Source organism: Zalophus californianus, chromosome 11 (assembly GCF_009762305.2).
Source record: "Zalophus californianus isolate mZalCal1 chromosome 11, mZalCal1.pri.v2, whole genome shotgun sequence".
Taxonomy (NCBI): domain Eukaryota; kingdom Metazoa; phylum Chordata; class Mammalia; order Carnivora; family Otariidae; genus Zalophus; species Zalophus californianus.
In genome coordinates, this window is record NC_045605.1 from 113,398,745 (window position 1) to 113,411,564 (window position 12,820).

A 12,820-nucleotide genomic window follows, 5' to 3' on the forward strand; every position below is an offset into this window, starting at 1 on the left:
GTTGCAGTCACCACCTGGTCATGCTCAGTCTGTTGTCATCGTCTGAGACCCCCGTCTTCAGCATCAGCTGATCGGAAGGGCAAACAGGGGTGTGCTGGGGATTACCACCCCCGCACCTTTCAGGTCCTTGTTGGTGGTACTGGTCTCTGCCCTCCCTCCAGAGATGCTTTACTGTTTTCCCAGGTAGGAGCAGTTCTGGGGTTCCACCTGGCCTTTCCCACCATAACAGCCCCCATTCCAGGGACCAGGAAACCAAGATGGGATTCTGCTAACTGCCAATTATGCATTCTGCAACAGGGTACTAACCACTGATAGGTTCAGGGACCCTCTGGACCCACAGTAAGATGGGCACGACCAAAACACCATTGATCACCTACCCTCCATAGGCCCCTACCCTGACTGGTGGTCACAGTGGTATTTTGGGTCTCCAGGAATCAATGTCAGTTCAGAACCAATGCCCCTGAAAAGCCTGGGATTTCTTCTTTCCTATTACAGCCATGTGGTAAGTGGCCCTTTAGGGGCCTCGAGGGCACTGGCCTTGCCCTCATCCAAGGGGTCTTGGGGTCTGTGGACTGGCTTAAACCTGGAAATTGGCTAGGGGTCCATGACTTTCTATCACAGTGATTCAAGTAAAACTTTTTGTCGTGGACTGAGTGTTTGCATCCCCCCAAATTCCTGTGTTGAAGCCCTAATCCCCAGTGTGATGGCATTTGGAAATGGGGTTTGGGGGAGGTAGTTAGGATTACATGAGGTCCTGAGGGTGGGGCCCTGGTCTCATGGGATTAGTGTGCTTAGAAGAAGAGACACCAGGGAGCTTGCTCTTTCATCATGCACACACACCAAGGAGAGGTCACGTGTGCACACGGACATGGTGGCCACTTGCAACCCAGTGGAGAGCTCACACCAGAACCCCAACACACTGGCATCCCGGTCTGAGACTTCCAGTGTCCAGAAGTGCAAGTAAATTTCTGTTGTTTAAGGCCCACCCCCCCCACCGCCAGTCCCTGGTGTTCCATTCACTTGTATTCACCGTGCCTAGAGCTCTTCTGCTTATACAAATCAAGTGGGACTCTGGTAGGCTGCTCACGCTTTTAGTCCCAGGGCTACCATGATTTCTGCGGGTCAAAATATCCTGGTTAAGGGGCACCTGGGTGGCTCAGTCGTTAAGTGTCTGCCTTCGGCTCGGGTCATGATCCAGGGTCCTGGGATCGAGCCCCGAGTCCCGGCTTGAGCCCTGAGTCGGGCTCCCTGCTCAGTGGGAAGCTTGCTTCTCCCTCTCCCACTCCCTCTGCTTGTGTACCCTCTCCCGCTGTGTCTCTCTCTGTCGAATAAATAAATAAAATCTTTAAAAAAAAGCTTTAGATTTATAGAAATACTGAGCATGTAGCACAGAGTTCCAATAGGCTGCCAATTCCAGTTTCCCTCTTATTAACATTGTGCATTAGTATGGTACATTTGTCACAGTGAATGAGCCAATATTGATCCATCATTCTTAACTGAAGTGCACACTTTATGCAGACTTCCTCAGTTTCCCCCTAATGTCCTTTCCTACTCCAGGACCTCACCCAGGACCCCACATGACATTCAGTCGTCCTGTCTCCTGAGGCCCCTCTGGGCTGTGACAGCTTCTCAGACTTTCTGTTTTTGATGACCTTGACAGCTTGGAGGAGGACCAGTCAGGTATCTTGGGCTGGACGGCTAGGGTGACGCAGTGTTGGAATTTGCTGTTTTTCTCACGATTAGGCTGGGGTTGTGGCGTTTGGGAGGAAAAGCGCAGAGGCAAAGTGCCACCGTCTTCATGTCGTGTCAGGTGCACACGATTGGCATGACGTGCCACCGTGATGCTGAGCCACCGTGATGCTGAGCTGGGTTGCCTAGCTGTGGTGTGCCTGGCTGTGGCCATTGCTGTGCCATTGCTCACGGTCCCCCCTTCGTCCTGTGCTCTTTGGAAGGAGGTGCCGCACTAAAGGGCTGGTAGGCGGTGCCTATCCCCTTGATGGTGGAGGATCTACATACTTCATTCAGAACTCTTTTGCATGGCAGATTTGTCTCTTCTCTCCCACCTATTAATTTATTCAGTCATTTATTTACATCAGCACGGACTTGTGGATGTTTATTTTATACTTTGGTTTATAATGTGATGCCACTTTAATTTTGTTGCTCAAATTGTTTCAGCTTTGGCCACTGGGAGCACTTTCAGTTGTCTGTGCTCCTTTGATACACTCACGTGTGTGTGTGTGTGTGTGTGTGTGTGTGTGGAGGACCTCCTTAATTTCTGGCACCACAAGATGCTCCAGGCTCATTCTGTATATTTCCTGTATCAGTCTTAAAATCAGTCATTTTCCCAAGGACTCTGGCACCTTCCTTTTATTAGAGAATGGATTTAGGAACGAAGATCTGGGAAATAGGTGTGTTCATGGCTACTGGAGAGTTGTTTCTTTGTGCCTGCTCAACAAACAAGCCAAAGAAATATATGTGTATACCAACTGTATGTATATAAGCCTGTAAATATTTCTGTGTGTGACCGTCTGTGTCGACGTTAAGCTGGTGCTTCCAGCTCCCATCCATCAATCCCGTGGAGCATCCTCCCTGATTCCCTGTCACCCCCCACTCCACACTGACACCCCAGGTTCTCAGCCTCCGCCGGCCACTGACTTGGTCCCTCCATTCCAGTGTGCGTGCGCAGCAGAGTCAGAGCTGTTAAGCTGGACCCCCGCGGGAAGCCCCTGCGTCCACAAGAGCCCAGTGCGCGTGTGCACGTGCTTTGCCTTGAGCCTGGCAGACCCCAGCCCCGCCGCTGAGGTGGCTTCACACATGTGTAATACAGTGAGAGTCCTGCACCGTTTGCATTGCTCCCTGGGATTCCCGACATCCTGACTTATTTCCTTTTCTCTGATTTGCATACATTAGGTTTGCTCCCTGTGTTGTTGAGTTCTATGGATACTGACGAATCTACCGTTACAGTATCATACAGAGCAGTGTCAACACCGTCTACACCCCATGCTCTGCCCATTCATCCCATGCACCTCCCTCTGTGCCCCTGGAAACACTGATTTGTTTACTGTCTCCTTACTTTTCCCTTTTCCAGAATGTCACATAGTTGGAATCATACACTATGTAGCCTTTTCCAGCTGGATTCTTTCACTTGGCAATATGCATTTATGGTTCATCCATGTCTTTTTGTGGATTGATAACTATTTTTATTTTTTAAATTTTTTAAAGATTTATTTATTCATTTTAGAGAGAGAGAGCATGAGGGGGAAAGGGGCAGAGGGAGAGAGAGAGAATTTCAAGCAGACTCCATGCTGAGTGCAGGGCCCGACTCGGGATTTGAGCTTACAACCCTGAAATCACGACCTGAGCCGAAACCAAGAGTAAAGCACTTAACCGACTGTACCACCCGGGTGTCCCAACAATTTTCTTGTTAATCACTGAATAATATTCCGTTGTATGAATTTACCACAGTTTATCCAGTCACCTTTGAAAGACATCCTGGTTGCTCCCAGGTTTGGCAATCATGAATAAAGTTGCTACAGACAATTGTGTGCAGGTTTTTCTGTGGACATAAGTTTTCAATTCAATTGGATAAATACCTGAGAGTGCAATTACTGGATCATATAGTAAGACTATGTTTAGTTTTGGAAGAAACTGCCAAATGTCTTCTAACATGGCTGCATCCATTTGCATTCCCTCCAGCAATGCATGAGAGTTCCTATTGCTCCACATCCTTGTCAGCATTTGGTATTGTCAGGTTTTTGGATTTTAGTCATTGTATTGATATCTTATTATTTTATTTATCTTATTTCTTATTAAATATTATTTATTTATAACTCCCTAATGATATATGATGTTGAGCATCTTTTCAAAAAATTTTTTTAAAGAATTTATTTATTTGACAGAGAGAGAGAAAGAGCACAAGCAGGGGGAGCAGCAGAGGGAGAGGGAGAAGCAGGCTCCTGATGAGTAGGGAGCGCGCCTCAGGGCTCCATCCCAGGACCCTGGGATCATGACCTGAGCCGAAGGCAGATATTTAACCAAGACTGAGACACTCAGGTGCCCCTGTTTTCAAATTCTTATTTGCCACCTCTACATCTTCTTTGGTGAGGTGTCTGTTCAGATCTTTTGCCCTTTTTTTAAAATTGTTTTTGTATTGTTGATTGTTGAGAGTTCCTTGTGTATTTTAGATACAGCCCTATATTAGATATATGTTTTAGAAATATTTTCTTCTAATCTGTGACTTGTCTTTTTCACTGTCTTACCAGTATATTTAGCAGAGCAGAATTTTAAAGTTTTCATGAAGTCCAACCTAACAGTTTTTTCATTCATGGATTTGCTTATCTGAAAAGTCATTGCCAAATCCTGGTTCACTTAGATTTTCTCCTATGTTATCTACTAGAAGTCTTAAACTTTGCAATTTATATTTAGGTCTATGACCAATTTTTTAGTTAATTCTAGTCTGGTATAGACTCATTTTTTGCTTATGGGTGTTCAGTTGTTCCACCACCATTTGTGAAAGACTATCTTCTTCATTGTGTTGACTTTGCACCTTTGTCAAAGATCTACATTGTATGGATCTATTTCTGGGCTCTCTGTTATGTTCCATTGATCTATTTTTCTAGTCTTTTGTCACTATCAGTCTGCCTTGATTACTGTTAGCTTTCTAGGAAATCATATAGTATTAGTTCTCCAATCTTGTTTTTCCTTTGAGTATGGTGGTGTCAATTCCAGGTGTTTGCCTTTGCTTTTCTCTTCTTTAAGATTTGTATATTTATTCTAGAAAGAGAGAGAGAGTGCCTGAGTGGGTGGAGGGACAGAGGGAAAGGGAGAGAGAGAGAATCTTGAGCAGACTCCCAGCAGGGTGTGGAGCCTGACACGGGGCTCAATCCCATGACCCGAGATCATGACCTGAGCCAAAACCAAGATTCGGATGCTCAACCAGCTGAACCACCCAGGCGCCCCTGTTTGCCTTTTCATATAAGCTTTAGCATCAGTTTGTCAACATCTACAAAATAACTTGCTAGGGTTTAAATTGGAATTACACTGAATCTATAGATCAAGCTGTGAAGAACTAACATCTTAAAAATATTGAGTTCCTTTCAATGAGCATGGCAAAGCTCTCTATTTACTTATTTGATTATTTATTTATTTATTTATTTATTAGAGAGAGAGAGAGAGAGAGAGAGAGAAAGTGCACAAGCAGTGGGGAGGAGCAGAGGGAGAGGGAGAAGCAGACTCCCTACTGAGCCGGGAGCCCTATGTGGGGCTTGATCCCAGAGCCCTGGGATCATGACCCAAGCTGAAGGCAGCTGCTTAACTGACTGAGCCACCCAGGTGCCCCTACACTTATTTAGAACTTCAATTTCTTTCATCAACATTTTGTAGTTTTCCTCATGTAGGTCCTGAACATATTTTGTTAGATTTATACTTTATGATGCTAATGTAAATGGTATTGTGTTTTATATTTTTAATTATTATTATTTTTTAGATTTATTTATCTCTTTGACAGAGAGAGAATACAAGCAGGGGGAGCGGCAGAGGGAGAAGGAGAAGCAGACTCTCCACTGAGCAGGGATCCTGATGCGGGACTCAATCCCAAGACTCGGAGATCATGACCTGAGCTGAAGGCAGATGCTTAACTGACTAAGTCACCCAGGCCAGGCGCCTGGTATTGTGTTTTAAATGTCAAATTTCCATGGTTCATTGCTGGTATACAGGGAAGAGATTGACTTTTTTATATTAACCTTGTTTCCTGCAACTTCATAATAATCGTCTATTAATTCAGGAATTTTGTTGTTAATTCTTTGGGTTTTCTACATAAACAGTTATGTCATCTGTGAACAAAGATAGTTTTATTTTTTCTTCCCAATCCATACATATTATATTTATTTTACATCCTAGATTCCCAGTACAATGTTCAGTGGCAGTGGTGAGAGGGGACACTGTTGCCTTGTTCCTGAGCTTTTTAAAAAAGTTTTATTTTATTTTAGAGAGAGAGAGAGAGGGAGCAAGTATGCAAGCAGGAGGAGCAGCAGAGGGAGAGGGAAAGGGGGAGAAGCAGACTCCTTGCTGAGCGTGGAGCCAGACACAGGGCTCAGTCTCACAACCCAAAGATCACCACCTGAGCCAAAATCAAGAGTTGGATGTGCAACTGATGCAGCCACCCAGGTGCCCTGCCTTGTTCCTGATCTTAAGGGGAAAATATCTAGTTCCTTACAATTAAGAAATGTGTTAACTATACATTTTTTTGGTAGATGATCCTTAATCAAGTTGAAGAAATCTCTTCCTAGTTAATTGAGAGCTTAATCATAAATGAGTATTGGATTTTGTCAAATGATTTTTCAACATCAGTGGATAAGATCATATTATTTTGCGGTGCCTGGGTGGCTCAGTCGTCGAGTGTCTGCCTTTGGCTCAGGTCGTGATCCCAGGGTCCTGGGATTAAGCCCCATGTCAGGCTCCCTGCTGAGCTGGAAGCATGCTTCTCCCTCTCCCTCTGCTGCTCGCCCTCCTTGTGCTGTCTCTCTCTCTGTCAAATAAATAAATAGATAAAATCTTTTAAGAAAGATCATATGGATGCCTGGGTGGCTCAGTCTTTAGGCGTCTGCCTTTGGCTCAGGTCATGATCCCAGGGTCCTGGGATGGAGCCCTGCATCGGGCTCCCTGCTCAGTGGGAAACCCGTTTCTCCCTCTCCCACTCCCCCTGTTTGTGTTCCTTTTCTCACTGTGTCTCTCTCTGTCAAATAAATAAAATCTTTAATAAATAAATAAATAAATAAATAATAAATAAATAAATAATAAATAAATAAAATCATATTATTTTTCTACCTTAGCCTATATATGTGATAGACTACACTAACTGATTTCAAAATTCTTGCACACCTAGAATAAATCCCACTTGGTTACTAGAATATACTTATTTTGTGGTGTATAATTCATTGTTGGATTGGACTTGCTAATATTTTGTTCAGGATTTTTGCTTTTATGCTCATGAGAGATATTGATCTGCAATTTTCTTTTCTTTTTATGTCTATCTGGTTGTGGTTTTGTTGGGGTAATGCTGCCTCAGAATGAGTTAAGAAACATTTTTTGTTTCTATTTCCTGGAAAAGATTGCAGAGAATTGGTATCATTTTTTTCCCCTTAGATATTTGGTACAATTCACCGTGAAGCCATCTGTGCCTTGTGCTTTCTTATTTGGCATATTATTAATTATTGATTCAATTTCATTAATAAATATAGGCTTACTTAGTTGACCTATTTCTCTTTATGTGAGTTTTGATAGTCTGTGTCTTCAAGGAATTGGTCCATTTCATCTAAGTTATCAAATTGTGAGCACAGAGTTGTTCATAGTATTCCTTTATTATCCCTTTGATGTCCATGGGATCTGTAGTGATGGCCCCTTTTCCATTTCTCATTGTAGTAATCTCTGTTTCCTCTTTTTAGTTTTGTTATCCAGGCTAGCAGTTTATCAATTTTATTGACTTTGTCTCCCAAATAATCAGCTTTTGGTCTTGTTGATTTTTTTCCCCCCTAATGAGTGCTGTCTTCAATTTCATTGATTTTTGCTCTAGTTTTTATTATTTCTTTTCTTCTGTTTTTAGGCTTATATTGCCTCTTCTTTCTCTAGTTTCCTAAGATTGAGATTGAGATTATTGATTTTAAGTCTTCTTTTTGAGTATACATTTAATTGTATAGATTTCCCTCTAACCACTGCTTTTGCTGCACCCCACAAATTTTGGTAAGTTGTGTTTTCATTTTAATTTAGTTCAAGTTATTTTTAAAATTTCTCTTGGGACTTTTTAAAAAAATTAATGCCCAGGGGCGCCTGGGTGGCTCAGTCCGTTGTCTGCCTTCGGCTCAGGTCATGGTCTCAGGGTCCTGGGATCGAGCGCCCACATCAGGCTCCCTGCTCAGTGGGGGCCTGCTTCTCACTCTCACTCTCCCTCTGCCGCGCCCCCTGCTTGTGCTCCCCCCCCCCCCCCGCCGTCAAATAACTAAAATCTTAAAAAAAAAAAAAAAAATTCATGCTCAGTCACATGTTCCTCCCGCCATCCCGCACGCCTGTCTCCATCTGCTCTGGGCCAACTCGACAGCCCACAGCCTCAGGTTAAAATGGGAACCCTCATGTTTGGGTCCAGAGCCGCCCCTCCCTTCCCCATAAAGCACGTCAGAAATGCGATGGGGGGGCGCCTGGGTGGCCCAATCCGTTAAGCGTCTGCCTTTGGCTCAGGTCATGATCCCAGGGTTCTGGAATCCAGCCCCGCATGGGGCTCCCTGCTCCGCGGGGAGTCTGCTTCTCCCTCACCCCCTGCTTGTGCGCCCTCTTTCCCTCTCTCAGATAAATACATAAAATCTTAAAAAAGAAAGAAAGAAATGCGATGGGGACCAATCAGGATCAGATTGGGATCCTTGGCTCTCTTTGGGATTGAGGGGCCGAGGCAGCAATCCCGGAACAGGTCCTCTGGGGAGGCTCCTCCTCTCGCTCAGCTCGCTCCTTGCCCCTCTCCCCCCTCCCTGCGGTTGCATTTTGCCCAGGCGGCCGCCAGGTGGCGTCGCAGGTTCATACGTAGCTGGAGAAGTCAGGGTCCCTCAGCTCCTCTTTCCAGAGGGGTGAGATGGGGTACGGGTGGGTGCCCAGCGGAGGGTGAGGGTCTGCACCCTCAGGGCAGTCGAGGGGGCCTGAACCATCAGAGTGAGGGGCTCCGGTGGTGTGTTGGGAGGGGGCAGCTCCTTTCTTGGTGCACCGGGGGCGGGCGGGGCTCGGGGTCCTGGCTGGGGTGAGGTTGTCCACAGGGCTCCTAGGGAGACCCAAGTGGGCTGTCATCCCAGACCCCTCCAGGCCGCAGGAAGGGGCAGAGAACCAAAAGGGGCTCCGACTGGGGACTCCTGGGGGTGGGGGCAGGGCGCTGGGCAGGGGTGCGCAGGGGCTGGGGTGGGCTCCTGAGCCTGCCGGTAGGACCAGGATGGCCCTGGGGACTGGGGTGGTGGTGAGGTTGCCACGTCCGATCCTCCCTGATTTAAGAAAGATGTTAGGGTTAGAAGCCTGCCGCCAAGAAAGAGTTCTTGAGGTGTCTTTGGTGCAAAAAGGTGGTTTTATTAAAGCCCAGAGACAGGACCAGTGGGCAGAGGAGCTGCCCTGGGGTCATGAGGAGTGGCGCATTATATCTAGTTGGGAGGGGGTTAGGGATACGGAAAGTCTCCCAGGTGTTTTGGAAACAAGGTTTCCAGGATCCTGAGGGGGCTAGCTATTGTTAGGAAAGGTCATTTATTACTGTTTAGTAGGAACTCAGTCATGAGACCCTTCCGATGTATATCGGGGGGTCATCTTCGGGCACGATTGCTAACATGTATCTTGGGGAGTAAAGATAAAGGAAGCTTTTTTTTTAAAAGATTTTATTTATTTATTTGACAGAGACAGAGTGTGTGCGCGCAGAGGGAGAAGCAGACTCCCCGCTGAGCAGGGAGCCAGATATGGGGCTCCATCCCAGGACCCTGAGATCACGACCTGAGCCGAAGGCAGTCACCTAACCAAGTGAGCCACCCAGGCGCCCTAAAGGAAGTTTCCAAAGGAATTTTTATATGTTAAGGTAGAGTTATAGGGTCCTGGGGTGGGGATTGGGCGGGGTCTGGCTAGGATTGCCTTTTGCCCTTAGCAAAGTATTAACATCCAGGCAGCTGAGTCCCTAGAGGAAGGTCACTCTGCCTGTTCCAAGGACTTGTCAGTGGGCTCTAGGTAGTAAGGAAATTTAATAATTTTTCTTCTGCCTTTGTTTCCCACATCACTCCCCACTTCTCCGTTTCCCCGAAGTGCCGGGTGTGCTCCTGTGGGGGCACGTGGGATGGGTCTGGGCATGGTTAGCCCAGGAGGCCTAGGATGTGGCCTTAAGTGTGAGGGGTGCTGGTTCAGGGGTCAGATGAGCCCTGCTGTCCGAAGAGTTTTGTGTGAGAGAAACTGAAAGCTGTGGGACACAAGGGGTCTAGGTTTGTGCGTGTGGGGAGGCAGGTACAGGGACCCATCTCTGCGGAGGCCTGTGACCGCTGCTGGTACAGAAAGCCCAGCTTAGAATAGCCGGGTAGGTGGGGCCCCATACCCCCCTGAGATCTGAGCCTTGGGGAGAGAGACTGTCCCTTGAGTGTCCGCAGTTGGAGGGCAGCTCCCTCAAGCTTGCTCTGCACGTTACACTTGTGAGTTGCCTGACGGGACAGAGGCCCCTAGACCTCCTCTCGAGAGGCTTGAGTGCGAGACCCTGAGTCTCTGGACTAGGCGCCAGCTGGAGCGGAGAAACTGTTCCCGGCTCATCCCCTGGTTCCAGGCCGCCCTTTTGAGGACATTTTCTTCCTGAACAGTCTTGGAGGGTGGAGGCAATGTCACCCCCCGGAGCAGAGGGTAGGTTTGTCCATTGTCCCGTATAACGACACTAGTGTCTCCTCTGGGGCAGAGGTCGCACCCGGGATGGAAACGCCAGGTTCTCTGCATGCAGGCTGGGGGCCCTCAGTTTGTGCAGGTGTCATCTGGCTCTCTCCAAACCCGCCACGGACAGTGACATCTGGCGGCTGCTTTTGCCGTGGGAAGTGAACCGACTTTTGTCTCTGACCCAGGCGTCTGTGTCTTCTGAAACTGGCAGCGCATCTGCCAGCTTGGAAGGTGGGTGAAATCTCATCCCCTCTAGTTCTTCATGGAAGAATTCTCCAAATTTCCAAATTCTCCAAAGAGATAAACTCAGAGCCCTTCCTCCTGAAGGGTTTGCTGCAATCATCCCCAAAGCCACTCCCCATACCCCCTTGCTAGCCTTTGTTAGACCAGCTAGACTTTAGGCCAACTCCATGGCCCCTGCTCGAGATGGGGCCAGACTTTCCTCACAAACCAGCCCTTGGGTACCCTCCTAGGGCTGCTGGTGGTGGGAGCCTTTGTTTCGTAGCACCCTGACATGGGCAAGAACAGTCTCTTCCTTAGATTAACATTACCTTGTATTCTGGGCCCCAGTTCCCTTTCCACGCTGTTTTCGACCCCAAGTTATCCTTTACCATCTTATTGTTGATGTAAAGTGAACAAACCCTTTAGAATCTCTACAAAGAGGGGACGCCTGGGTGGCTCAGTTGGTTAAGCATCTGCCTTTGGCTTGGGTCAAGCCCCATTAGGGGTCCCTGGGGAGCCTGCTTCTCCCTCTGTCTCTGCCCCTCCCCCCCCCCGCTTGTGCTCATGCTTGGGTGTGGGTGCTCACTCTCTGTCTGAAATAAAATAAAATCTTAAAAAAAAAAAAAAAGAATCCTTACAAGAAAGAAAGAAAGAGTGTTATTCCAGCCCAAGTTAGGACAGCTGCCTGGGAAACATGACTTCACAGGGAAGGAAGAATGAACAGTTTTTACAGGGTTATATGCTTTCCTACATATTGTAAAAACTCAGAAAGATCATAGATTAGCATCTAGGCAGGAAACACGGGTTATAATGTTGAGGAATGCAGGGTGCAGGAGCATTAATAGATATCTTAAGGTCAAGATGATTTTCCTGTAGGCCACTCATTCCCAAAGCATGCTATGTGGCGGGCCCTAAATTGGGCTTTTGGTTTGAACAAAGTTTAAGTATAGTCATGCTCACTTAGAAATCTGAAGTGGCTTCCCTTGAATGTCAGGCCTTTAGAGAGTTTTTTCTCTCATTATCCAGGGCATTGAAATAAAAAGATCAAAGGAGAGCATAAAGAAGCTCTGATTCTTAACAACAGCATTCAAAATGCCCCAATTTGAATATAAACCCTTTTGAGGCGCCTGAGTGGCTCAGATGGTTAAGCAGCTGCTTTCAGCTCAGTTACTGATCCCTGCTCCGTGGAGAGTCTGCTTCTCCCTCTGCCGCTCTCCCTGCTTGTGCTCGTGCTCTCTCTCTCTCAAATAAATAAATAAGATCTTTGAAAAAAATGTTATTGAATATAAACCCGTTTCCAGTATCCAGTATCCAAGAGAAATTGTTATTTGGGAATTAATCCTTTCCCTCAGAATGCTAAGCCTCAAAGAGACTGAACTAAAATTCCTAAGTTCAAATCCAAAATGGTTCAAGTACTAGGAATGAAAACAAACCCAACTTTGGGGGGTGGGAAGAGGGAACAGAGCTTAGTCACTAAAAACAAGGGATTCTGTTGCTTTGTTTTGTTGCTGTTTCTGGTTAATAGCCCACGTGATTTCCCGGCTCTGCAGGCTGCTGGGATGGGTTCCTGCCCTGAGAACCTGCCCAGACACAGGAAACCTTGTTCTGCGGGCTTCCAGCTGCAAGTCTGCAGTGGGACTTGGCTACTGGCTCCCAGCCTGAGGCTTTGCTTCAACCGCCACAACAGTTGTTTGAGTGTTTGTGTTTAAATCTTTCTCACTGTCTCTGTAGCTCCGCCCATCTGAGGCCTGGGGAGGGGAGAGGAGGGGAGAGGAGATGGAGGGAAGGGAGGGTAGGAGAGGGAGGGAAGGGGAGGAGAGGGAAGGGGGGGGGAGGGAGGGGAGGAGCGGGGAGGGGAGGAGGAGGGAAGCGCCGTGGGTCCTTTGGCACTCTTTGGGAGGGCATCGTTAAGCTTCAACCAGCACACCCAGAGTCTCTCTCCCTTAAAAGGGCACAAGAAGGGGCACCGGGGTGGCTCAGGTCAGGATCCCAGGGTCCTGGGGTTGAGCCCCGTGTGGGGCGCCCTTATGGAGTCTGCTTCTCCCTCTCCCTCTGCCGCTCCCCCGGTTCGTGCTCTCTCTCTCTCTGTCAAATAAATAAATAAAATCTTAAATAAAAGGGCACAGGGGTGAGTAGGGTCTTCGTGTCACCGGGCCTGCACCCACACAATGTAGGGAACACTCTC

The 12,820-nt window shown here is 47.2% G+C and overlaps 1 long non-coding RNA gene across 2 annotated transcripts; it reads left to right on the forward strand.

The window, feature by feature from the left end:
- The first annotated feature begins 9,533 nt into the window (after positions 1 to 9,533).
- LOC113913794 lies at positions 9,534 to 12,412 on the forward strand. 2 transcript variants are annotated; one of them, XR_003517267.1, is made up of 3 exons: positions 9,534 to 9,586; positions 10,481 to 10,644; positions 12,161 to 12,412. It is a non-coding gene; the product is annotated as an uncharacterized LOC113913794 (long non-coding RNA). The 2 variants fall into 2 exon arrangements; XR_003517266.1 differs by having other exon boundaries at positions 10,496 to 10,644.
- The last annotated feature ends 408 nt before the right edge of the window (positions 12,413 to 12,820 follow it).